Source organism: Mesocricetus auratus, unplaced genomic scaffold, assembly GCF_017639785.1.
Source record: "Mesocricetus auratus isolate SY011 unplaced genomic scaffold, BCM_Maur_2.0 Super-Scaffold_100015, whole genome shotgun sequence".
NCBI classification, from domain to species: domain Eukaryota; kingdom Metazoa; phylum Chordata; class Mammalia; order Rodentia; family Cricetidae; genus Mesocricetus; species Mesocricetus auratus.
Genome location: NW_024429198.1, coordinates 54,134,960 through 54,160,007, shown reverse-complemented (window position 1 = coordinate 54,160,007; position 25,048 = coordinate 54,134,960). Strand labels below are relative to the sequence as shown.

Genomic DNA, 25,048 nt, shown 5'->3' with positions numbered 1-25,048 from the left:
AGTCCCAACTGATACATTTATAATTCCTGCACCTTCTGCCATGTTCCATGACTTAGCACACATGGCAGAAGAGAGGGCCAGTAACTCTGCTGTGACACTATCTCCTAGAATTCAAGGGAAGCTACACTAGCAACATTTCAACAATATGGACCTGAAGAATGACAGCACCAATAGACATGCTAACATGGAAGGAGAAAATCTCATGAGGTCCCAGGTAAATTTGTCATCCATAAAGATGAGGCGCCTAACTGGTTACACACTATCAAGTGGTCAGCCCTGAAATCATGTACATACAAGCAACACTAAACAGACTTGGCAGGTTATATTTATATATTTATTTGTGTGTTATACACATATGGAGAGGGAGGGAGGGAGGGAGGGAGGGAGAGAAGAAGGGAGGGAGGGGGAAGGAGAGAGAGAGAGAGAGAGAGAGAGAGAGAGAGAGAGAGAGAGAGAGAGAGAGAGAGAGAGAGAGAGAGAGAGAACTAAAACAAAAAAAGAAGTCATGGATTTGAGAGGAAATAAGATGGGAGGAGCTGGTGAGAAGAAAGGGAAGGAGGGTGTTTAGCTGAAATTTTCTTTCTTTCTTTGTTTCTTTTTTTGTCAATCTGACACAAGCAAGAGTCATCTGAAAAGAGGATCTGCAATGTAGGCAAGTCTGTAGGACATTTCTTTGATTAATGACTGTGGGGTGGGTCTGGTGGCGTCACCCTTAGGCAGTGGTCCTGACAGTGTGAGAAAGCAGGCAGAGCAAGCCAGGAGGTGAAGTCAGTCAGCAGTGCTCCTCCATGGATTTGCTTCCGTTCCTGCCTCCAGGTTCCTGCCCACATTTCCTCAGTCACGGAGTATGAACTGCTGTAAGCTGAAATAAACCTTTTGCCCTCAAGTTGCTTTTGGTCATAGTGTGTTATCACAGCAATAAAACCCCAACTAAGACAAAAGGAAATGATGTAAATTTTAATATATATATACATATAGATGTACACACACACACACAGCACATGGTACCACATACCTCTATCATCAGTTCAAGGTCAACCTGGGCTACACAGGAAGACCAAGCCTCAACAACAACAACAAAAGAAACCCTCTTTTCATGTAGCTAAACAGTATAAATACTATTTAAATAGTAATCCATTTTCATATGTAACCTATTACAACCCTAAATCTTATATCAGGTGGTAAGTATAGTAAATTTTGTTTTATACTGTAATTTCCTTCTGTTTCCTGTCTACCTGTGCCAAATACTGTAGTATCCCAACTATAAAGGTTTTAGCCCCACCCTTGGCTTTTCTGGCAATACTAGGAACCAGAACCAAACCCAGAACTTCAAATATATCCAAACAGTGTTGCCACTTAGCTACATAAGCAAGCCTTAACACTAAGCCTTAAATCTCATATTATAAGCACTTACTTCTGAAGTATCATTGGCCATTCTTGGCCTTTTGTTTCCAAACAGATTTTGAATTAACTTGTTCTTTCTAAAATCCACATAATTTTCTTTCTTTTTTTTTTTTTTTTTTTGGTTTTTTACGAGACAGGGTTTCTCTGTATTGTTTTGGAGGCTGTCGGTCCAGCCCGGCTTCGAACTCACAGAGATCCGCCTGCCTCTGCCTCCCGAGTGCTGGGATTAAAGGCGTGCGCCACCACCACCCGGCCTAAATCCACATAATTTTATAAAAATACCAATAAAATTATACATTAATGACAGTTTAATTGGCATTTTCACAAGAAACTATTGCTTTTTTTTTTTCTTCCCTCTATGATTATATCCCAAAAATGTCTTTAGGTCTGCTGTGATGTTTTTTGGTTTACTTATATAACCTTTCTAAAGATTTTGCCCTGCCTGCTATTGTTTGGATCTTCAATATTCCCATAATGGCCCCACTTGATGACAAGCCAGTTTTGCTATTAGGAAGCGGTGGAACCTTTTAAGAAGGGGGACTGACTAGTTGGAGGCAGTAGGTCATAGAGAGAGGGGTACCTCTGGAGGGTATGGGGACTAAGGTGCCTTCCTGTTTCTGTTTACTTCCCAGCTGTTATGTGACTTTCTGTATCACATGTTCCCAACTATGCTTCCACGTGCTCCAATCAACAGGACTAAGACCTGAAATCACCAGCCAACGTAAGTCTTTGCTCTCTTAAAGTCAGCTTACCTTAATTATAGCACGGGAAGCTGACTTAACACAATGCTAAAGACACCTATTCCCTTTTAAATAACTTAATTAGGAAGATTTTAACTATTCTGGGTTAGTAACTACATTTTTATTACATGTTGCTATTTGGAGTAACAAAACTGACTTTATTGTAGTAATTTCTTTTTTTTTTTTTTCCAGAGACAGGATTTCTCTGTGTAGCCTTGGCTATCCTGGAACTAACTCTGTAGACCCGACTAGAACTCACAGAGATCCAACTGCCTCTGCCTTCCGAGTGTGGGATTAAAGACGTGCGCCACCACCTGGCCCTACTGTAGTAATCTGATGTAAAACAAATTATTACAAATCTGAAAAACTTCTCTGTAGACTCTTGAATTTTCCATGAAAGTATTCTTAGTGACTCTCGCTTGGTTAACTCTTAGTCTGGTGGCCCAGGGTCTTCAGGAGGGATAGAATGCAATGCTGGAGTGAAGGGCAGTGGTGGTCATTAGCTGCCTCTGACATCTAAGAGAATACTATGAATGTCTTCATATTAAGTATGACATTTACTCTCGGCTGTGTAACTTCAATGAAATGGCTTCCAGAGACTCAAAAATTGGTCCCAAGTTGGTGGACTGTTTGGGTAGGATTAGAAGAGACAGTCTTGGCCAGGTGGTGGTGGCGCACGCCTTTAATCCCAGCACTCGGGAGGCAGAGGCAAGCAGATCTCTGTGAGTTGAGGCCAGGCTGGACCGACAGCCTCCAAAACAATACAGAGAAACCCTGTCTGGTAAAAAACCAAAAAAAAAAAAAGGAGAGACAGTCTTGTTGGGTAGGCTTTGAAATTCAAAGGCCCATGCCATTCCCGTTTAGTTCTTTCTGCCTCTGCCTAACATGTAGATAAGGATGCAAATTCTCAGCTACTGCATCAGCACCATGTCTGTCTGCTGCCAAGCTCCCTGCCATGATGGTCATGGACTCACCCTCTGAAACTGTGAGCTCCCAATAACCTCTTTCTTCTATAAGTTACATGGGTCTTGGTGCTTTGTCACAACAGTATAATTTCCTTTCTTCCCTAAGTTTGTAATAGGTAGGTTTTTTTTAAACCATAAACAATTTAATAAATTAGTTTTCTGCATCTTAAAGGCAAACTGATTGTGTGCTAGGGGACATAGCTGAGTGGCAGAGTACTGCCTAGCATAAGGTCCTGGGCTCAAGCTAGGAACCAAAAGCAAGAGAAACAACATTTCAACTGCTTGTATGGGTAATTACATTAGTAGTAGACTTTTAAAATGTAAAACCAAACTTGCCCACTAAAATCTTTCTCAATACAAATACTCCCTTACAACTTACTGAATGCAGTTTATTAAATAAATTTTAACAGCCTGATATTACAGAGGCATATTCTCAATTGAGATTCCCTCCTCTCTGACGACTATACTTTGTGTCAAGCTGACGTACAACTACCAAGACAACTTCTAAAAGGAAGCATTTACCAGGGCTCACTCATAGTTCAGAGGGCTGTCTATAACCACCATGGTGGGGCAGGTAGCAGCAGGCAAGCAGGCACGACGCTGGTGCTGGTGCTGAGAGCTGACATCTGTATCTGCAAGTAGGAGACAGAGAGAGCTCCCCAGGGACACACCTTCTCCAACAAGACCACGCCTCCTAATCCTTCCCAAACAGTTCTACTAACTGGACACCAAACATTCAAACATATGAGCTTATGAGGGCCATTCTTATTCAAACCACCACACATACACATAAACAAGTCTTTTTATTTTTTTTACAGATTTATTTATTACATATTCGGTGTTCTGCCTACATGCCAGAAGAGAGCACCAGATTAAATTACAGATGGTTGTGAGCCACCATGTGGTTGCTGGGAACTGAACTCAAGACCCCTGGAAGAGCAGTCAGTGCTCTTAACCTCTGAGCCATCTCTCCAGCCCCAACAAGTCTTTTTAAAACTACATTATTTGTGGGCCATGGCAGCACACACCTTTAATCCACACTCAGAGGGCAGAAGCAGGTGGGGCTCTGTGAGTATGAGGCCAGCTGCTCTACACAGAGAAACCCTGTCTTGAGAGTAAAAAAGTACATAATTTTGACATTTCATTTTATGTGCTATATTTGACACAGCATACCTACAACTTTGGAGTGGCTGATTATAGTTTTCATTGCTCTGCTAATTAAGTCACTGACTTCAAGGTTTCTCTTACTTTTTAGGTTATGAGCCCACATTTCTACATTTTTGAAGCAAGGGTCTGGTTTGAGCATGGTGGCACATGCCTGTAATCCTAGTGGGTTTGGCAGCGACAAGAGGATCAAGTGTTCAATGTCAGCCTTAGGAGTTAAAGGCCAGACTGAGACACATGTGACTGCTGAGGAAAGGAGAAAGGGGGAAAAGGGAAGTCTTAGGAAAACAGAAGGAGGAAATGAGGGGAATGAAGGGGGAAAGGGAAAGAACAAGGGGTTTAGCTTGACTGGTTCTTAGTCCTAATACCCTGAGACCACTTTTCACTAAATTCTTGGTTTGGGCTTTTTTTTATACCATTCATATAGTCCTATGAACTCTGACTCCAAATCCAGTTGGAGTGGACCTATAACAATAATTTCTCAAGGAGAACTATTTCACCCTCTCAGCGAGCACATGATAAGACAAACAACCTGTTACAGCTTGAGTCTAGCTCCTGTGTTTGGACACTTGGTCTCCAGCTTTCGAGGAGCGTGGAACCTGGTATCTGCGGCATAGCTAGGGCAGGTCTTCAGAGTTATTTCTGTCCAAGTGCTCTGCTTTCTGGCCAACCATCTTTAAAGAACTAAGCCACAGGATCCTTCTCCTACAACTCTGCCATGCCTTCCACTGTAACAGACTGAACTGTGAGTCAAGAAATCCTCCCTCAAGTTCCTTCTGTCAGCCACGTTCTTCAGGAACAAGAAAAGCAACAAACCCTGCTTTCCCCACCCTTCACCTCACTTCTAATCCCTGTACCCTAGCACAGGTTTGCTATCCCTTCCTAGGTAACTCGCTGATTCCGAAAGGAATTCCAGCTTCACACAAACTACCTTCTCACCTTGTTCAATCCTTGGACCGCCAGCCCTCCAGGGCTACTCTGGAAAGGTTTCTCTAACCCTACAGGAGGACCACCAGCCTTACTTCTCCAGAGTCATGGCTTCCTCCCCAACACTCTTTGCATGTCAGTTTAACAATGAATTAAAAAAATATTTCAAATACTCACCCCAGATTTTACTTTGGATTTCTTCCTTTTTATGTGCCTGCGTGTATGTCAGCACACCATGTGTGTACCTGGTGTCTAAGAAGGCTAGCAGAGGTTTTCAGATCCCTGGGACTGTTACAGACAGCTGTGAGCTGCCTGCCATGTGAGCGCTGGGAGTGAAGCCCATCCTCTGGGAGGGCAACCAGTGCTCTTAACCCTGAGCCATTTCTCTACCCAATATTTTATAATGTATGTCTTCTTCCAAAAATAATTGAAACCTCACATTTGCCACACTGCCAAAAAACAAAAACATCTATAAGCTCTGAGTAGTTAGCTCCCTAAGTATCACCAAAAGCCATCACCAATACTACTTAAAAGCCAAAGAAAACTGGTTCATTTAACTAGTATGTGCCAAGCCCACTTCTAGTGATTTAACACACATGAGTAAACTAGACAAAAACTAATACAGTCAAAGTGCCGACACTGGATAGAAGCAGAACATCAATCAATAAGCACAATACTATAGAAGGTAATAAGGACAACAGGAAGAGAGTAAAAAGCAAGTGGTCGAACAAGAAAAAGATAAGCAAGTACTTGTGTTGAGACTCTAGTCTCAATGGGAGAAAATGTAAATACTATGCTTGTCTCTGTGTTCAACCCCCACCCCCCACGAACTATAAGTAATTTCCTCTTGGTGTGAAACAGAAGAGAGAGTAGCCCACAGAGACGCTACCTCTGCATGACTCCATCCACTTCAAAGAAACCAAGGCACACCTAATATGAATACTTGGAGATGCTGCTCAGAAAGTTAAGATGTTCCATGTTCAAAAATTTAAAGCAAATGAAATTTTAAATAATGATAAAACATAATAGGATCAAAGTACTTAATATTCATTGAAATAAGGGTTAAATGAACAGAAATACTTTTCCTACTTCTAAAGTTAATTAGATTTTAATTAGGCCACTATTAGTTCCTTTGAAGGGTAACACTCATCTTGGAAGGCAACGTGTCCAATTCCCTCATTATACCTTTTATGAGGATGTGCTTATTAATTCTTGAAAAGCCAGACTCCTTTTCTCTCTGTATAGCAAGAGTATAAAGCTATTAAATTAACCCTTTAAAGGGGGGAGGAGGAACTCCAGAAACTGGAGAGAGCTCAGCAGTTAAGTGCACTGGTTGCTTTTCCTGAGAACTTAGGTTGATTTCCAGCACACACACAGCCATCTGTAGCTCTAGTTCCAGGGAATTCAATGCTTTCTTCTGGCCTCTGGAAGCACTAGGCATGTACATGATGCACATACATGTAGACAAAACACCCATACACATAAAATCTTTTAAAAAGAAAACAAAATTGGTGGAGAGCAACTGAGGAAGACACTCAATGACTTCTAGCCTCCACATAACCCCACCCTATAAAAACCCCAAAACCAAAACAGTATTCTGCAGCCTTTATTTTTAATGCTTTTATCTTTCAGGTTTTGCTTCTTCCTCAAAAAAACTAGACCTCAAGCATTAATACTTTTTTTGATGATAACAAAGTAATAAAGGCACTTTAAGTTGTCTGTTAGATAAAACACCAAAGGACAGGCTCTAAAGTGGTTAAGGTTTATGAGTAAAACATACAAACTTTGTAAGAAATCTTTACCGTGATCTCCTCAAGCCATTAGAAACACCTTCACATGGACATAAAATGGAGCCAGCTGAAGGTGAACTAAGCAGACACAGCGGCACCTAGCACAGCACTCGGAGTGAGTGAACCACTAGCCGTGCCAGGACTTACCGGTCCTTCCGGCCCAGGCTGCCCGTGCCAGCTGCCATCCTCCCCTCGCCACCATGCCTGCAACCATCCCTGTTCCAAAGCCTGGCCTCCCTCATTCCCTCACTTTCATAAACTCTCACATGTGCACAGAGCAAGCTGCCTTCTAAATATCTGCTGCAGGGCTGGAGAGATAATGGTGGCTCAATGTGCACTGCTGTGGAAGGGTTAGTTAGGTTCCAGTCCCTAGCACTAAAAGTCAGGAGGCTCACAGCTGCCTGTGAGTCCAGCTCCAGAGGACCCGACTGACACCTCTGCTGGACCCATGCATGTGTGCACACATCCCCTGCCCCACAATGAAAAAGAAACCTACTTTAGCTGGGCATGGCACCACACACCTTTAATTCCAACACCCAGGAGGAAGAGACACGGAGATTTCTGAGTTCAAGGCCAGTTTGGTCTACATAGCAAGTAAGACTCTGCCTCAAAAATAAATAAATATAAATAAATAAATAAATGAAAAATTTTAGATATTTAATTCACAAATAATTCTATAAGCTTGTTGAAAATTACAGTAAAATCTCTTACTTATATACAAAACTGGAAAAGTAAACTTTGGAAACAAAATTAATATGTTTGGTAATGGAGTAGATTTTTTTTTCTGTGAAAACAAACCTATGATCACTTACTTAAAGGGAGACAATTGATAAAACATTAATACTAATGTTTCAGTGTTATGGCATACTAAAATCCCATTAAAACAAGCACTGTAAATTCAAGCATGGTACTGGGAACAAAATCCTAAGAGTGTGTTCAAATGTTTCTCTGACCCTCTGACCCTGACTATACTCCTATCTTGAATGCTGTCGGCTACAATTGAGGCAAGCAATAAAGAGAAAGGAGTGAATCATTCTCCTCACTCCCCAGTGTAGCTGCAAAACTACAGGATAGTTTCCCTACAGGATCAGTCTCATGAAACTGCAGCCCACAGTTGAGAAATAAAAAAGTGGCAGCTAAGAAGGAGCATTTTTCTCTATCTTCATTCTTGTGGAATATTTGTTTAACTATGTAAAGATGTGTTGCACTTGTTTAGTTATGTACAAACATAATTGGTTTAATAAAAAGCTTGAACAGCCAATAGGGAGAGAGGAGGAATAGGTGGAAATTCCAGGCAAGGAGAGTAAGTAGGAGGAGGAACTTGGGGAGGGTACACACTGACAGGGAGATGCCAGGGGCCAGACAGACAGACAAGGTAGAAGCAGGAAAGTAGGATATATAGAATTAAAGAAAGGCAAAAAGCCCCAAGGCAAAACACAGATGAACAGAAACAGGTTAAATTAAGTTAAAAGAGCTGGTGGGACAAGACTAAGCTAAGGTAGAGAATTCATAATTAATAGTAAGTATCTATGTCTTTATTTGGGAGCTGGTTGGCAGCCTAAAGAAAATACCCAATACATTTCATATTTGTTATTTCCTCTGTCTGAAAGAATGTCTGTGCCAGGCAGTGGGCAGTGGTGGCACACACCTTTAATCCCAGCACTTGGGAAGCAGAGGCAGGCAGGGCAAACCCTGTCTTGAAGGAAAAAAGAAAGTAGAAGAAAAAGAAGAACAATGGCAATGATGGCAACAACAACCTCTACTTATCCTAATGGCAACAACCAGCTCTGCTCCTCCTAATTCAGCTACAGTGCTGGAACGGCTGCCATCTGCCTCTCCACAGCAGTTTTAGTTCATTAATGCTAACATGCAGTGGTATTTCTATATGTCATGTTTACTCATTTGACTGAATTCCTGGAAGGCATTTTTTTGAATTTGCAGTGCAGACCACAGTGCCTGGCTTAAAGCAATGAGTGCTTAATCACTATCAGACAAATGACTAAGGCAAAGAATTAAACTTTTCTTACCTCTAATCTTTGGCAGGCTAGACTAAGTCGTATTCATTTATTCATCTGTCTACCACTAGTGATTCCAACACTGAGCTCACACATTACATATATTCCATAAATGGTTGTCAGATTACCTATGTCATTGTCATCTGTAAAAAGTACTTTGTACTTTTTCAAAGCCGCCTAGTAAACAGCAGCATAACCAAGAATACGGCAGTTCTGTGTCACATTAGCAGTGGAAGTAGCAGATATGTATATGTGCATCAAGAGTCCAAAATCAGTATTTAAAGGAAGGAGAATCTTCTTGTTAGACACCAGATTTATACTGATGACAGCCAAAAACTAGAAGTTGTACTTAGCATTCCAGTGGGCAACTGCACACAGTAAGTCCAGTGGTGACGGTTTTCACTTTCCTTAACTGCTGGCTCTTATCTCCAACAGTGAGCTATCTCTATGTACAGCTGCTCTTAGACAGGAGCTGCTCACTTACAATATTTCTCTACTTGCTAACAATAGTCTGCTTACTCATACCACTGTTACAAAGACATTTGCTTCTCCCCATCCTATGAATCTCAGTTAGCTAAACAGACAGCTCTCAAGCATGCATGGCCAATAAATTCTGGCCTGTCAGAACTTACAAAGAAATAAGAAACAAACCAGCACATTTATCAGCAGGGCAGACAGTAACTATGGGGAAAACTGTTGATTTAAACATGGATACTGGACCCAAAGTCTTTCTCTACTACTGAACTATAACCCTCACCCCTATGACAAAAGCAAACATCTAAAATGTGTTAGAAAATTAGGAAATATCTTAGAATAAGTTTCTTTAGCATTACTTATTTTATCTACTTGTCATTATGTTTTCTCATGCCTTTCTAGACATTTTCTTCCGTTGTTTATCCAATGTATTCATCTGAGCCTACAATGTTGGAAGACAAGGTCCAATTTGCAATAGACTGTCTATAAATTAGCACAACTAATAAAACAAAATTAAGCGTGCCAAAGTAACTATTAAGAAGGTCAACATTCACATTTTAAAGTGATTAAACTATGAATCATACTTAATCGTCTAGCTGTTTCAGTTGATTTCTATCAGTAGTCACAACTAGTTTTACCTAAGTTTAAAGTGATTTAGCAGAAGAAAAAACTAATTACTGCTAAAATTAGCTTAACTCAAAAAACAGAAAAAGCCTTATTAGCAGGACTGTATGCAGCAGGTGTTCAACAACATATATGCTCGCTGGCTGCAGAAAGCAGGGTATGTGTCACACACGACACCATCCTCAGCTGTCAATGAGACACCATCACCACTGTTACAAAGACATTTGCTTCTCCTCATCCTATGAATCTCAGTTAGCTAAACAGACAGCTCTCAAGTATGCATGGCCAATAAATTCTGGCCTGTCAGAACTTACAAGGAAATAAGAAACAAACCAGCACATTTATCAGCAGGGCAGACAGTAACTATGGGAAAAACTGTTGATTTAGACATGGATACTAGACCCAAAATCTTTATTATTGAACTATATCCCTAACCTGATGGGAGATGTCATTCTGTAAATCTGTCTCTCTTATTGGTTGTTGAATAAAGAAAGCACTGTTGGCAACTAGGGAAGCAGGATAGGTGGGACTAGGAGTCTAGGAGGATTCTGGGAATTGTAGTGAAGAGGCTGGTCACCATGTGACTCCCGGGAGGAATGGACGTGGCAGGAGTGCGTCCTAGCAAAGATAAGTTCTTGTACAATATATATGAGTAATTATTATTATCAATAATCAAGTCAGACCTAGCCGATAAGAAACCAAGCAAACGGCCAACAGCTTCATAATTAATATAGTGTCTTGTGTGTTATTTGAGGGTTCAGACAGCTCAGCAGGGCCAAGGCGGCTGGCTGGAAGAATACACATTACACTAACCCCTGTAACAAAAACAAACAACATCAAAAACGTGTTAGAGGATTGGGAAACTTTGTATAAGTTTCTTTAGAATTACTTATCTCACCTACCTGTCATTTTTATGCTCACTGTGGGAAACTAATACTAGTTACAGGGGATCCCCAGAAAACTAGCTGGCTAGACTAGTCACAATGGTGAGCTCTGGGTTCAACTGAGAGACACTGCCTCACTGGAAATGTAAAACTCCATATTCTCAGGCACACATATGCACTCATATACATGCAAACACTCACACTCAGGTGCAGGTGCTAGCACAACACACACATGCAAGTAATTATACTCTGAGTATGCCCACAGACTTAAAGTAGTTATACTCTGAGTATGCCCACAGACTTAAAGTAGTTATACTCTGAGTATGCCCACAGACTTAAAGTAGTTATACTCTGAGTATGCCCACAGACTTAAAGTAGTTATACTCTGAGTATGCCCACAGACTTAAAGTAGTTATACTCTGAGTATGCCCACAGACTTAAAGTAGTTATACTCTGAGTATGCCCACAGACTTAAAGTAGTTATACTCTGAGTATGCCCACAGACTTAAAGTAGTTATACTCTGAGTATGCCCACAGACTTAAAGTAGTTATACTCTGAGTATGCCCACAGACTTAAAGTAGTTATACTCTGAGTATGCCCACAGACTTAAAGTAGTTATACTCTGAGTATGCCCACAGACTTAAAGTAGTTATACTCTGAGTATGCCCACAGACTTAAAGTAGTTATACTCTGAGTATGCCCACAGACTTAAAGGTAGCAAAACATCTAAAGGCATATTTTAATGTTTAAATCCCAGTGTGCAATAATAATTATCAACATTCAGTTGTATATAATATTACACATCTTCTATAAAAGGAGGTTCCTGTACTAAATGAATTCTAAAATTTCCTTTTGGGACAGACTTTATGAACCCATAAAATATACAGTCACATAGGGCTCCACCTTAGAAGGAATTTTGCATTTAGTTTAACAACCTATTGTTGTCTTGAAGCTTTTAATCTTTTTTTTAATAAAGAGCCTCTTTTTAATGTCATTCTAAACTCACAAATTATACAGCTGGTCCTTTTCATTGGCATTCAAATGCTGTGACTCCATAAACGTATGCCTACAAAGTTCCAGGCACCGCGTCAGTTTTAAAAACCAACAAAACAAAGGTGACCTGGTTTCCATTAGTTTCCAAATAATGACTTTCAAAGAATACGGTTAAATTCCTTCACCATCCTAGATCCAAATTATTCTTCTCTCACACTCACCAACTGAACACCAAGTCCCTTTCTTGGGACAACTTTCAGACTATTAATCTGTGCAGAACATCTTCCCTCACTCTGACCCCAAGATTTGTGATTAAATTATAAATATTTAAAACTTAGGGCATCACACTTGGAAAAAAAATGACTTCTGAGCCAAGTATGATGATACAAGCCTGTAATTTCTGAACGTGTAGGCTGAGGCAGGAGGATCACAAATTCAAGGCCCCCCTGTACTACAGCAAGACCCTGACTCAGTATTTTTTTTTCTTCTGACTTCTCTAACAAAACAAATTCTCTACTACTCTGAATAAGCATAGTCAAGCTCACTCTTTATGTTCAGATGCTCAACAACTCTGAGCATAGGTACTGCAGAGCTGGCCACGACAAATTTCCCATTGACCCCATTCTCTTGCCCAGGGCCCTTCAACCACACCAATCTTTCCCATTCCACATAGATCTCTCCTGCTACATGGCCTCTGTGTAATCGATTCCTCTTAGAGAGAATTCTCTTACTACTACTCTTGGTGATTTGAATTTTCTTATGCTCCTACCTAAGTAGACATGATATTATCCCTCCAACTGCCTTATTTCAAAGTGCATTGTCTCTGCGTGAAAACACTTTCTAACCTCTTAGGGCACCTGCTATACAGAATAGTTTATACAGGTAAAGTATTTACTGATGACTCATAAATTCCTAGGAATTGTAAAATGAGATCTCTAATATTTCCCCTTTTTTTATTTTTTTTTATTTTTTATTTTTTTTTTGGTTTTTCGAGACAGGGTTTCTCTGTATTGTCTTGGTGCCTGTCCTCGAACTCACTCTGGACACCAGGTTGGCCTCGAACTCACAGAGATCCGCCTGCCTCTGCTTCCTGAGTGCTGGGATTAAAGGTGTGCATCGCCAATGCCCAGCATATTTCCCAAAATTGACAGGTGTAGTGGCTTACATCAACCTGTGAGTTCAAGGCTAGCCTGGTCTACATAGCAAGTTCCAAGACAACTGAAGCTACGTAGTGAGACCCTGTCTCAAAAGCACAAAAAAACAAAAGTCAAACAAACAACTCCCAGAAATGCTTACCCACTCTTTGACTGGACAATAAACCATCAAATGCACTATATAATTCCAAAAACAACTAGTAACTTAAGTGTGCATGTGGCTCCACCAACCAATGCAAACCATTTCCTTCTATAATAAAAGTGGGAACGACAACAACAGAAGAGGGAAGAAACGGTAACTGCTAAGGCACACAGATCTAGCAAGAGCTGGGCCACGTGACCCAAATACCAGTCTTCAAATCACGCCTTGGACCCCCAGGAAGGTCTTATCCGCAGGCTGACAGTGTTTGACCCAAGGACAAGAAACGTAAGGAAGAAAGGTCTGCTTCAGAAGATTGCAGTCTAGCACAACTGAGTCAGTATGGCAGAGGCTCCTCCACCACCGTAGGCTTCCCAGAAAGCACAAGGGTCCAACAGAGCCGGGAGCAGGTGTAACTTCCACAGGCCTCCTCTCCTGCTCTGCTCCCACCAGCTTCAAGAGCATGCTCTAGAGCCTTCCTAATAGCTCAGACTAAGAGGTCGCCAGCATTCAGAGCAGGAGCCTGTGGAGGACCTCTGACTCAAGCCACACACCATGCCTAGAGAGCCTCACACACCCTGTGCTCTTGATTCATCTTTTTTTGGTGCTTTCTGTTTTTCATGACAGGTTTCTCTATGGAACAGCCCTGGCTATCCTGGAACTCACTTTGTAGACCAGGCTGGCCTTGAACTACCCGAGCGCTGGGATTAAAAGCCTATGCCACCATGCCCAGACTTCTGATTCCTCTTAGTGATAACAAGGTAACAAACAATGTTCACCCTCATTTCTTCTGCTGAAGTGATACCCCTTCAAACTGCAATAAAAACCAAAAGCTCAAAAAAAGAAAAAAGCTTAAAAAGAACTAGAATATCAGAGAACATGAAAATATCCAGGTTTTAACCCCCTCACACCCACACCCCAATCCAAAAGATGGGGAGTTCAAACTGAAAGAACACCAGCAGTGCTAAAATTATCAATTTTACAATAGCCCAGTCAGAAATGCTTCAACAATTACAAGGACTCTAAACAAGTATTAAAAAAAAAAAAGAGCCTAAGCAAATAAGTGGCAAATAAAGACCCAAACAGAAATCTAAAAAGCCAAAAAATATCAAAAATCTAAGTGGCCACCTTCAGGGTCAGAGGAAACACACAGGAAGCCAGAGTGGCACAAAGTATCCAACCAGAACAACAGAAGACTGCAGAACTGCAAGCCAGAGGCTCTTCAACCGTAGCAAAGCCACTGCTCAAGTTGTCAGTCTTACAAGGGGACAGAAAAATTAGGCTAAAAATGTACTCAAAAAATAATGGTGAAAATATCCTAATTTGGCAAGACTTTAAATAAAGTTAACTGGGCGCTAAGTGAACCCCAAATGGGATAAATGCAAAGAAATCCATACTGAAAGATACAGTCATCAGAAAATATAGAAACAAAAGGAGAATGAAAGAAAAGACATAGCTACAGAGAAAAAGCAACTTGAATGGAAGAAAATTTCTTACCTGAAACCACAAGGCCCAGAAGGAATGCAGTGTTTTTAAAGGACTGGAAGAAAACGTTACTATTATAAAAAATGTCTACCCAGAGAAAGCTGAAAGGGAATCATATTGTCATACAAAGGAAAAGGAAAGGAATTTTTCACAATAACAAAAGTTCTGAGCCAAGCACCCTGGACACAGAGGCAGAAGGATGGTCAAGGTCAGCTTGGTCTTTAGTGAGTTCTAGGCCAGCCTGAGCTCCAGAGTGAGACTTAGTCGCCTAGCTCCTATCCTATCCCACCCTAACCCTGAAAAGAAAAGTTCTTAAAAATGAAAAGGAAAAGAATTATACCCCAAAACAGTATAGACAAAGGTGAGAAAAAAAGTTTAAATGTTCAAGTAATCCACAAGTCTGGAAAAGAAAAACCAGGGAGCAAAGACAAGTGGCAGGTGTATCCCCTAATACAGCAATAATTATATTACATAAAAATGGCCTAAATACATCAATGAAAAGGGCACCTGGCTAAATAGATCTTAAAACATGATGTAACTATATACTATTTATTGGAAACTCACTTCAAATATTCAAAGTGACTGAGACAAACATATTAAACACCATAAGACATATTGGGCATGATGATGTATGCCTGTAATCCAAACACTTAGGAAGTGGAGGCAGAAGGATCAGGAATTCAAGGCTATCCTTCACTACTAGAGACCAGCCTGGGCTACCTATGCTATAGTTTACAAGACAGGAATAATTGAATAAAGGATACAAGGGACCTTCCTGAATTCTTCCTTAGAACTACGTGTGGACCTACAGTAATCTAATTTAATCTAATAAAAAAAGTCTAATTTAGCTACAGCAGTGGAGCATGCTTTTGGAGAAAGATGCAGGAGTTTTGTGAGTTCAAGGCCAGCCTGGTCTACAGATTGAATTCCAGAACAACCAGGTTATGAAGAGAAAAAGCCATCTTATAAAAAATAAAAGGAAGTTTTATTCAGGGGGTTGGAGATGGCTTTTCAATTAAGAACACTGGCTGCTCTTCCTAGGTTTGATTCCTAGCACCCACATGGCAGATCACAAACATCTGTAACTCCAGGCCTAGGGAATCCAAGCCTACTGGCCTCTGTGAGCACCTGACACCCAAGTAGAGCAAAGACTTACATACAGGCAAAACATCCATACACATAAACTAAAATTTAAAAGTTCAATCAAAAAGTCACTCATTGTAAGTGTTCCGACTGTGAACACTTCAGAGCTCAGTTCATCAATCAATCCTTCACTCTGGCTATGCCTGCCCTCGAGCACACTAAGTAGAGCTCACAGCACATACCAACAGTGAAGGACTTCATTATGGACAGGCAATGTGATCCACTCCTTGAGCAAGCAGCAGCACTTTCACAAGCAGACACGGGAAAAGGGTGATATTGGAAGAAAGGAAACCATATAAAGGTACACAGCCAGAAATAAGCCTGATGCCTCTGGAGAAAGGCACAAGGGAGTGCTGTCAGATAATAAGATAGATAAGGCATCTGGGAGTAACTGGGGAGGATACCCAGAAGCCAAATACAATTCAACAGCCTCTCAGAGCTTTCCCTACCAACCTAGCCAACCAAAAGCAATGATCACCCCCCCACTCCTCATCCCTTACACCATCCAGGCTCTCCACCATCCTCTACACTAGTTGCCAGCAAGCTATGGTCATTAAGTCCAGACTCATCTGTATGGTTTAATGCTGCCCTATTCTCTAGTTAGCATGAGTCTTCTCATGTGTGTCTGTCATACATTAACCACCCAGAGCAAGCGTCAACTGAATAAACGAACATGCAGTGAGTATCTAGTACTTACTCCCATCCTATACAGCTGCTGCATTCCCTTCCTCTATTTTACCCAAGTTTAAGAAGTGTATATAGTACATACATGAGTGTAGAAACAATGTTATTGCCTCTGTTGTGGTGTTGAATGATTCTATCTCGTCTGTGGAAGTTACCCATAAATAAATAACAAAAGCCTGGGTACAGTGGTCCCTGCCTCTAGCCCCAGCATTCCTGGGCAGAGACAAGAGGAATACTTGAGTCCAAGAGACAGAAACTGCCCAAGCAACAAACTGTCTCAAGAAAACAAAACAGAAAAAAGAAAGAAAGAAAGAAAGAAAGAAAGAAAGAAAGAAAGAAAGAGAGAAAGGAAGGAAGGAAGGAAGGAAGGAAGGAAGGAAGGAAGGAAGGAAGGAAGGAAAAAAAAGCCAGCACTCCCCCAGGTCAAACTTACGAAAAAATAAGGCAGGCTTCAGAAAAATGTCATATACCAAAGACTAGGAGACATGCTGCTTAAATATAATGCAGTATCTTAGATTAGATTCTGGAGCAAGGGGAGATATTAATGGAAAATTAAAGTTAATTCAAATTTATCTTTTAAAAAATCTCCTTATGAGGGCTAGAGATGGCTCAGCAGTTCTCTCTGGAGTACTCGGGCTCAATTTCTATCACCAAATGGTAACGGCAGTCCAGGGACCTACCAACTCTTCTGGTGTCTACTGTGCTGGGGCACAGACACACAGAAACAAAACACCGTTCACATGAATGCAAATAAAACACAACAGTCACTAACATGTGATAAACTGAATTTATTAATGTAACTTCATATACTAAAGAGATGGGCAGACCTACAGGCGGCATAAAACCACTTGGTGGGCTAAACTAAGTGTATTACCAAGTTGGAGGTCAATGAGATACATTGTATCAACGAGGGGGCTGCATAGTGAGACCTTGTAGCAAACCACACACACACACACACACACACACACACACACACACACACACACACACACACACACACACACACACACACACACACACACACACACACACACACACACACACACACACAGGGTTGGCTCATGTTTATAATCCCTTCCTTTGGAAAGGTGAGGCTGGAAGATGTCTGTGAGCAGAGGCCAGCTTAAGGCAGAGCTATAGACCCTGTCTCAACACAAAAACAGAGGAAAGGTTGGCAAATCATGCATGGAGCAAAACTCCATCCAAGGAGCTAGGATTCCCAGAAGAAAAACTACAAAAACTTTCATCTGATCTCACCAGGTCCTCTCAGTGCTCGAGTGACAAGTCTTACCCATCCAAGAGCTCGTTCATTTACTCGGCACACAACTATTGGGTGTCTACTACTTATCAAGGACAGTTAAGACTACAGGAACACATGGATATGTACGAAAGTTATGACAATCTGGGCTTTCATTAAGTTTATAGACTCCATTGAGGAAGTCACTTAAATGCCTGCACAAATGACGAGCACTCCCACAAGCTGTACAGTCTGCTGCTTAAAACAAACGGAGCTCGAGCGAGGACTCCGCTGAGGAGCGTTGACTGCCCTTCCAGACAACCAGGGTCCATTCCGGCACCCACATGGCAGCTCACGAGGGCTGTAACTCCAATTCCAAGGGATGCACATTTTAAAAGGAACAATAAAATGAAACAGGTACCACACAAAACAAGAAACATTCTCTACAACCAGGTATCACTGACTTTTGAGTAATGGTGTCTCGGGTTTTCAAAGCACACTCAACCTGGACTCCTGTTAAGGCAGATACGAAGACATGGATGGGTGTCAGAAATAGTTCTTTCAGACTTCCCAGGTAATGAAGATATTTCTAGTCCATAAGCCACATTTGAAAGAAGTATCAGGGCTCTGAGGTACCATGGGAGATCTTCAAACTACCTTGTAAAATGAAAGCTTCATAAAGGCGAGTTCACTTCGGTTTTTTATTCACCACAGTATTCCCAAGACTTAACACTTAACGCACCGCCCTCAATAAATATTTACCAGATAAACACGGTCAACACTAGCACTATTCAATGGTAGCACACTTGGCTTTTTAATCCGTGAAATGTGGCCACTGAGTGAGGAGCTGAACTTTTTAAATTTAAGTAACCACATGTGGTCAATGGTTACCACCAAGGACGATCCTGGTCCCAGTCCAGACACAGATGCTAAGGAGAGAGCCTCAAGCCTAGGTCTGACTCTCAACTCTGCAGCTTGGCGTGTGACCTGAAAACTTTTAACTTCTTGGGGCCCTCGTCTTCATCAATGAAAAACGAGGGCAAGATCTCCTACTTTCTGGAGGATCATTAGGAAACATGCCACTTCCCATGAAACACGAAGTGGGGTTTGGGTGGCACTCTATCTGTCCTCCAGAAACAACTCAAGATCACCAAGACTACACTGCCTTCCGCCCCGCACGGGCCAGACATGCCAAGAGTTGGGTTCCCAGCGGCTCTGAAATAAGGCCAAGGTCATCAATTCGGTGGGGGGGGCGGGGTGAGGGTCGGCGGGGGTCCTCTCGGCAGGGCTGAGGAGGCAGGAGGCGGTGACGATGCAAGTCATCCCGATTCCTGCACACTCTCTCCCGGCATCGTGCTGCGGGTGAGTGGCCTCCGTCCCCATTCATTCCCACTGCCCGGAGCCCGCTACTTCCCGGCCAGGCGCAGACCCGGGTCCCGCCCGCCCGGCCTGGGCGCCCTCCCGCGTCGCTCGGGACCCGCAGGGGTGCGCCCGGTGCCGGTGCCGGTGCCGCCGCCGCCGCCAAGCCCCACACGGCCGGAGCCAGGAGCCATGTTGAGCCCTACCTCTGTCAATAAAACAAACTTCCGTCTTCTGAAGGGAAAAAAAAAAAAAAACGGTTTCTAACTCAATGTCAAACTAGGACGCCAACTCGCAGCCGTGCGCCGCCCGGCAGAGGGAGACGCCGCGCGCCGGGCGGCCCGGGAGTCCCCGCCGCCGCCGCCGCAGCCGGACCCCGCGTCCCGGCCGCGCGACCACAAAGGGCCGAGGACGCGCTGGGGCCTCCGCCTCGCCCGGCTCCCGCGCCCCCGGCCGGCCGGCCCGCCGCGCACTCGCCCGCCCGCCCGCTGCCTCACTCACCTCGGCCCGCGCGGCGGCGGCGGCGGCGGCGGCGGGCGCTCCTCAGGCCGGCGCGGGCGGTGGCGGCGCGCTCCCGCGGGCCGCAGCGCGGGCGCTCCTCTCGGGCCGCCGTCCGCCGCGCCGCCTCCTCGGCCTCTGCCGCCGGCGCCCCCCGCGGGCGGGCGGGCGGGCCCGGCACGAGCTCCGCCTCCGCCTCCGCCGTGCCCGCCCCCCACCCTCCCACCCCAGCCTCGGCGCCCGGCCTCGCGGGCTCGGGCTCGGGCTCGGCGCGCTAGTTCCCGCCGAGCCTCATGCAGCCGCGAGGGCCGGCGCTCGCCCGGCGTCTCCGTCAGCGCGGGCCGCGCGCGCCAAGGCCGTCCGTCCGCCCGCCCGCCGGGGCGCAGTCCTCGCAGGCCCGTGCGGCTGCGCGGGGGAGGCGGGGGCCGCGCTCACCGGATGCTCGACCCCTCCCCCCGCGGCAGGCGCCCCTCGGCCGCCCGCCGGCTGCGTCCCCGGCCCCGGCCGCGGTTGGTTCCGGCGGGTCGGCGCTTCCTAGCCCGCCCCGAGGCGCGGGGTCGGGGTGTCGCGGCAAGGGGCCTCGGGCGGGAGTAGTTGCCCACCTGTGTCCGGACAAAGACGGCGGCGGCGGCAAGTAGAGCCTCGGGGAGCCGGCCGGTCGCGGGCGGCAGAGATCGAAGGCGCCGTGGCCGCGTTCAGGCCCCGGGCTCTGCAGAAGGCCACGCCTGATGCGGAGCCACCTGTGGCGGGATGAGTGGTTCGGGCGAGCCCCGCGCCGGCGACTGCATGCACGACCGAGGGTGGGCGGTGAGGGGAGGCCACCGGCTCGCACTGCCGGAAGAGGCCGCCGGACCTCGGGGGACCAGAAAAAAAAATACCGCCCCCCCCTTTCCCTGCAGACTAGGGGGATGCTTGCTGCTGCCTTCCATCCATCCGTTTCCCTGGTGAAGCAGACCTCACTGCTCATTTCAGAACCAAGCCTGACCCCCCTGCGCTGTGCAAGACCGAACCCCGGGCCTCAGTCATCACCCAGGTGCGACCAACCAACTACCCGCCTTTGCAGTTTTCTCAAGAGCTCATTGAGAAGCCTGCATCCTGCCGCTTGCCAACCACGAGCAGAAGCAGCCGCGCGATAAAATCTCTCAGAGTCGCTGTCGGCCCCGTTTTCGTCTTTTAAATCTGTAATACCAACAGATGAAGAGTGAAACCTTGTGCTGAGCCTTCAGTTAGGGTTCCGGCTCGTCCAAAAATAACACTAAAAATTATCTCTACAGTTATACTATCTTCTTTTGCTTGTCTACATATGCCAAGTGCTATGTTGGAAAGCAAATCCACCTCCGAAGTACTGGGATTATGGACTGGGGCATCGCACTGCATGGCCTAAAAGGTGCCATTTTTTAAAAAAGTACTAATGTATGTAGTATTTTTGAAACCAGCTCAGTCATTAGCTTGTTAATGGTCCACGGGGGGGGGAGGGTATATCTCGAATAAAACGTGGTCTTTAAAAGAAAATATATCAAAAAAGAGAGAGAAAGATATACTTAGCTTGGAAGAAAATATTTGCAAGCCATGTGTCTTATATAGAATTCGTATTCAGATTGTTAGAGAACTCATCGAACTCAGTAAAGAAGGCTAATATCCCAGTTACAAGCGGGTGAAAGAATACACATTTTATCAAAGGAAATATTAAGATGATTACAAGTAATGTTCAGCATCATTAGTCACTTAAGGAAATGCAAATTAAAACCACAATAGGAAAGCGATTCACACCCACTATGATGGCTGCAATTAAAAAAGTACAAACCCAGACAAGAATGGTTTGTTGGTGAGGAGGTAACAGATTACAACCTTCATGTGTTACGGAACTATAAAACAGTGTGGCCACCTGGGAAAAGCTCCCTGGGTTCTCAAAGTTAACACAGATATTCCCCGCAGAAGAATTGAAGAGTATTTTTTTTTATAATGGCCAAGAGAGAACAGCCCAGATGTCTAAGAATGTCTGGAAGGACCAACAAAATGTATATGCAAAGGAGCAAAGTGCTTGTAAAAAGAAAAAAAATCCTACACTTAGATGCTTCAAAAACAGTAAACCAAAACTGGGCGTAATTAGTGGTTCATTCCTGTAATACCAGAACTAGGATGTACAGGGCAGACGGAGCAAGAGTTTAGACCAACCTGGTTATTTAGCTAGTGTGAGATCAACATGGGCCAAAGGAGAGACCCTGTGTCAAAATAAGGGTAATAAGCTAAGTAGAAGGGACTTAATGCAAACGAGCACATACACATGATTCAACTTAAAACATCTAGAAAAAACAATAGTGATTGGCGGTTGCTTAAGGAAGGGGGGAGGTAGGAATATGAAGACTGACCATGAAGTTAGAAATTTTCTTAAACAGAATAATGCTGTAGAAAAATGAACCAAAAAATAACTGAATGTTCATTTGAGGCAAGTGGATTTATGTCAGATTGCCTCGATAAAACAAGTTTTAAAAATTTCTTGTGTTCCACTAAGAAGCCTAAAATAACAATACCTTTTGTATATTTAGGAACTAATTTGCAATTAAAATAGTGCCTAAAACCAAGTAGAAATTGTACTGTTTGCATGGTATGATGTAATAAAATGCACTTTGCTCCACAGGTTGCCTAACCAAGTACATTTACCCCCTTGTCACCTCAGTGTCTACCTACTGGTCATTCAGAAATGTGCCTTGAGGCCGGGCGTTGGTGGCGCACGCCTTTAATCCCAGCACTTGGGAGGCAGAGGCAGGCGGATCTCTGTGAGTTCGAGGCCAGCCTGGTCTACAAGAGCTAGTTCCAGGACAGCCTCCAAAGCCACAGAGAAACCCTGTCTCGAAAAAACCAAAAAAAAAAGAAAAAAAAGAAATGTGTCTTGACTTTATCCATCGAGCAGGGTAGCAAGGGGGCAAGTTTAAGAGCAGGAAGGAACTAGTGTCAGGATTTGCCAAGGAGTAGCTGGAAGGGCACAGAGCAGGTTATTTGAAATAGCAGACGAGGGAATCAAGGTAAGGAATAATCCACATGTATTTTCTGGTGTTTTCTCTGCTATTACTTCTCATTCACACTGCCTAGAACTCAGATTCCCCTCATCACACCAGTATGAGCCTCTGGAGCAGCCTTTGGACTGGATAATACAGATCAAGTAGACCAAGTCTTTTGTTTCTATTTGATGGATTTTTAAATGAATTTTTATGATTTCCTCCATTGTAAATAAGACCTAGTCATTTGTCCCCAACTATCTAAAAAGCAAGAAAATGGTTCCCGTAACGTGTCTGTTTAAGGAAGAGATGTGGGAGTGGGGTGATTAATCTTGACAGGATTCAAAATCACCTAAAAGACAGATAACCCATCTGGGTGTGTCTGTAGGAGTGTCTCCAGGGAGGATTGACTGAGTTGAGAAGGTCCACCTTGATTGTGGGCTGAGGTCCCCGACTGAATAAACAGGAATGGAACATCAGTGTTTGTCTCTGCTTCCGATTGTGGATGCAGTGTGACCAGCTGCCTACCCTCCTGCACCCATGCCTTCTCCGCCACGGCAGACTGTGCTATCAAACTGTGGACCAGAATCAACCCATCCCTCTCAATAAACTCACCTTCCCTTCAAGTACCTTTAGCAGTGTTTATCAGAAAACTGGAAAAGTTACGCGGATGCTGCCCAAGAGCAATTAAGCGAGTGATGAGAGGAAAGGGAGAAGACGTTGGTTATACAGAAGTGAGTATCAAGCGCCCACAGGTGGGGAGGAATGGGAATGACGAATGATGGGGACTAGAAGCTGGTCGTGTTGCTGCATGCCTTGAAACCCAGCTATGCAGGCTGAAGCAGGAGGGTGGCAAATTCAAGGCCAGCCTAGTGAGTTATCAAGACCCAATATGAAAAACAAGGGTTTAAGATACACTGAAGGAGAAATAATCAGACTAGCCCCAAAAGCCAAATGACCCAAGTATTTACACTGAACAAAACTTTCATGCACTATTGTTTAATGTTGTTTTCTTAATTCACTGTTTTTGCGTTTGACAGTCAAAGGCCTGGTAACCCTAAACTCCTGTAAGCTGAGAATTGTGATTGTGCTCTGTCCTTGCCTAGCTCCATTACATCTGGTATAACTTGTGTAATAGCAGAACCAGCAGGCTGATGAGGGTTGTGTGTGTGTCTGTGTGCGAGCACGCAACTGCATATGGATTCCCGTGACTGCTCCCCGAATAAGACACAGAACTAGTCAGTCACCACAAGATCTCCCTTGAGAAAGCTTTTTATTGTCACTCCCTTCCACTATCTCCAAACCCTGGGAAACACTCCAACTCTATAATTTTGTCATTCCAAGAATGTGCATAAATGAAAGCAGACAGTATGGAACCTTTGGAGATGATCTTTTTTTATTATTCAGAACGATGCCCTTGTAAATGGTTGGATCATGTTTTTGTGCCATCCACTCTGTTCTTACCCAGGTTGTAAAATCCTGGCTCCCCGGTTAGTCGTTTCTGACACTGCCCCAACAGGAGGGACCTGGTGAAGGTGTAGGGATCTGGTCTCTCAGTTCAGCTCTGCTGATGGGTGGAAGCAAAGTCACTTGTTTTGTTTTTCTTGCAGTGTTTGGCTGGAATAAGCAGTTATTGTCCAAAAGAATTCTCTGGCCAGGCGGTGGTGGCACACGCCTTTAATTCCAGCACTCAGGAGGCAGAGGCAGGCAGATCTCTGTGAGTTCTAGGCCGGGCTGGACCGACAGCCTCCAAAAAACAATACAGAGAAACCCTGTCTCATAAAACAAAAAAAAAATTCTCTGTGTAGCTACAGTGCCCTTTTTCTGGCCCTCTGACTGAAGAAAGCATTTCTTCCTTTTTAAAAGAACCCTGCCTCCTCCTGTACTGATCCAGGATATATGTATGAGGCAAGAAGAAACTTTCAGACCATTGGTTTTTCTTCAAGTCCCAAGACCCTAGTCAATTGCCTTCCCCTCTCTCCCTTTCTGAGTCTTCTGTTTATTTTATATGTAATATCCAGGGCTTTGGGCTATTATATATAGAAAATAATTAAATTTATTTGAGTAATATAAGCTGTGCACTGCTCTTGTTTTCTGCAATATTCTTACACACACACACACACACACACACACACACACACACACACACGTCATAGGAAATCTGCCCCATCCATCCTTCTCGAAGGAAGGGAAGGTATTTGACTAGACACTGCTGACCCAGGGATGAGGCAATGGGGAAATTGGCTCAGTTAGTGGGAATAAAAAGTCACAGACTCCACAGGGGAATCAGAGCTGGTATCGACAAGGCTAGCTTGTTTTGTCTGGATACATGACCAGTGAAAAGGGTCACTGGCAAAAATGAACCCTATAAC

At 43.8% G+C, this 25,048-nt stretch overlaps 1 protein-coding gene and 1 long non-coding RNA gene across 3 annotated transcripts in view; one reads left to right on the top strand and one right to left on the bottom strand.

Moving 5' to 3' along the window:
- Galnt1 (polypeptide N-acetylgalactosaminyltransferase 1) overlaps nt 1-19,701 on the bottom strand; it is a 72,224-nt gene extending 52,523 nt beyond the window's left edge. Inside the window, exon 1 of one of the 2 annotated variants that reach the window (XM_040757946.1) lies at nt 19,684-19,701. The gene's annotated coding sequence lies outside the window, so the exon portion shown is untranslated. Of the gene's footprint in view, nt 1-19,388; nt 19,406-19,683 lie in introns of those variants that run through there. The other variant, XM_040757945.1, reaches the window with a different exon arrangement.
- Nucleotides 19,702-19,918: 217 nt separating this feature from the next.
- LOC121144360 lies at nt 19,919-24,746 on the top strand. Its single transcript, XR_005881711.1, has 2 exons — nt 19,919-23,410; nt 24,287-24,746. It is a non-coding gene; the product is annotated as an uncharacterized LOC121144360 (long non-coding RNA).
- The last annotated feature ends 302 nt before the right edge of the window (nt 24,747-25,048 follow it).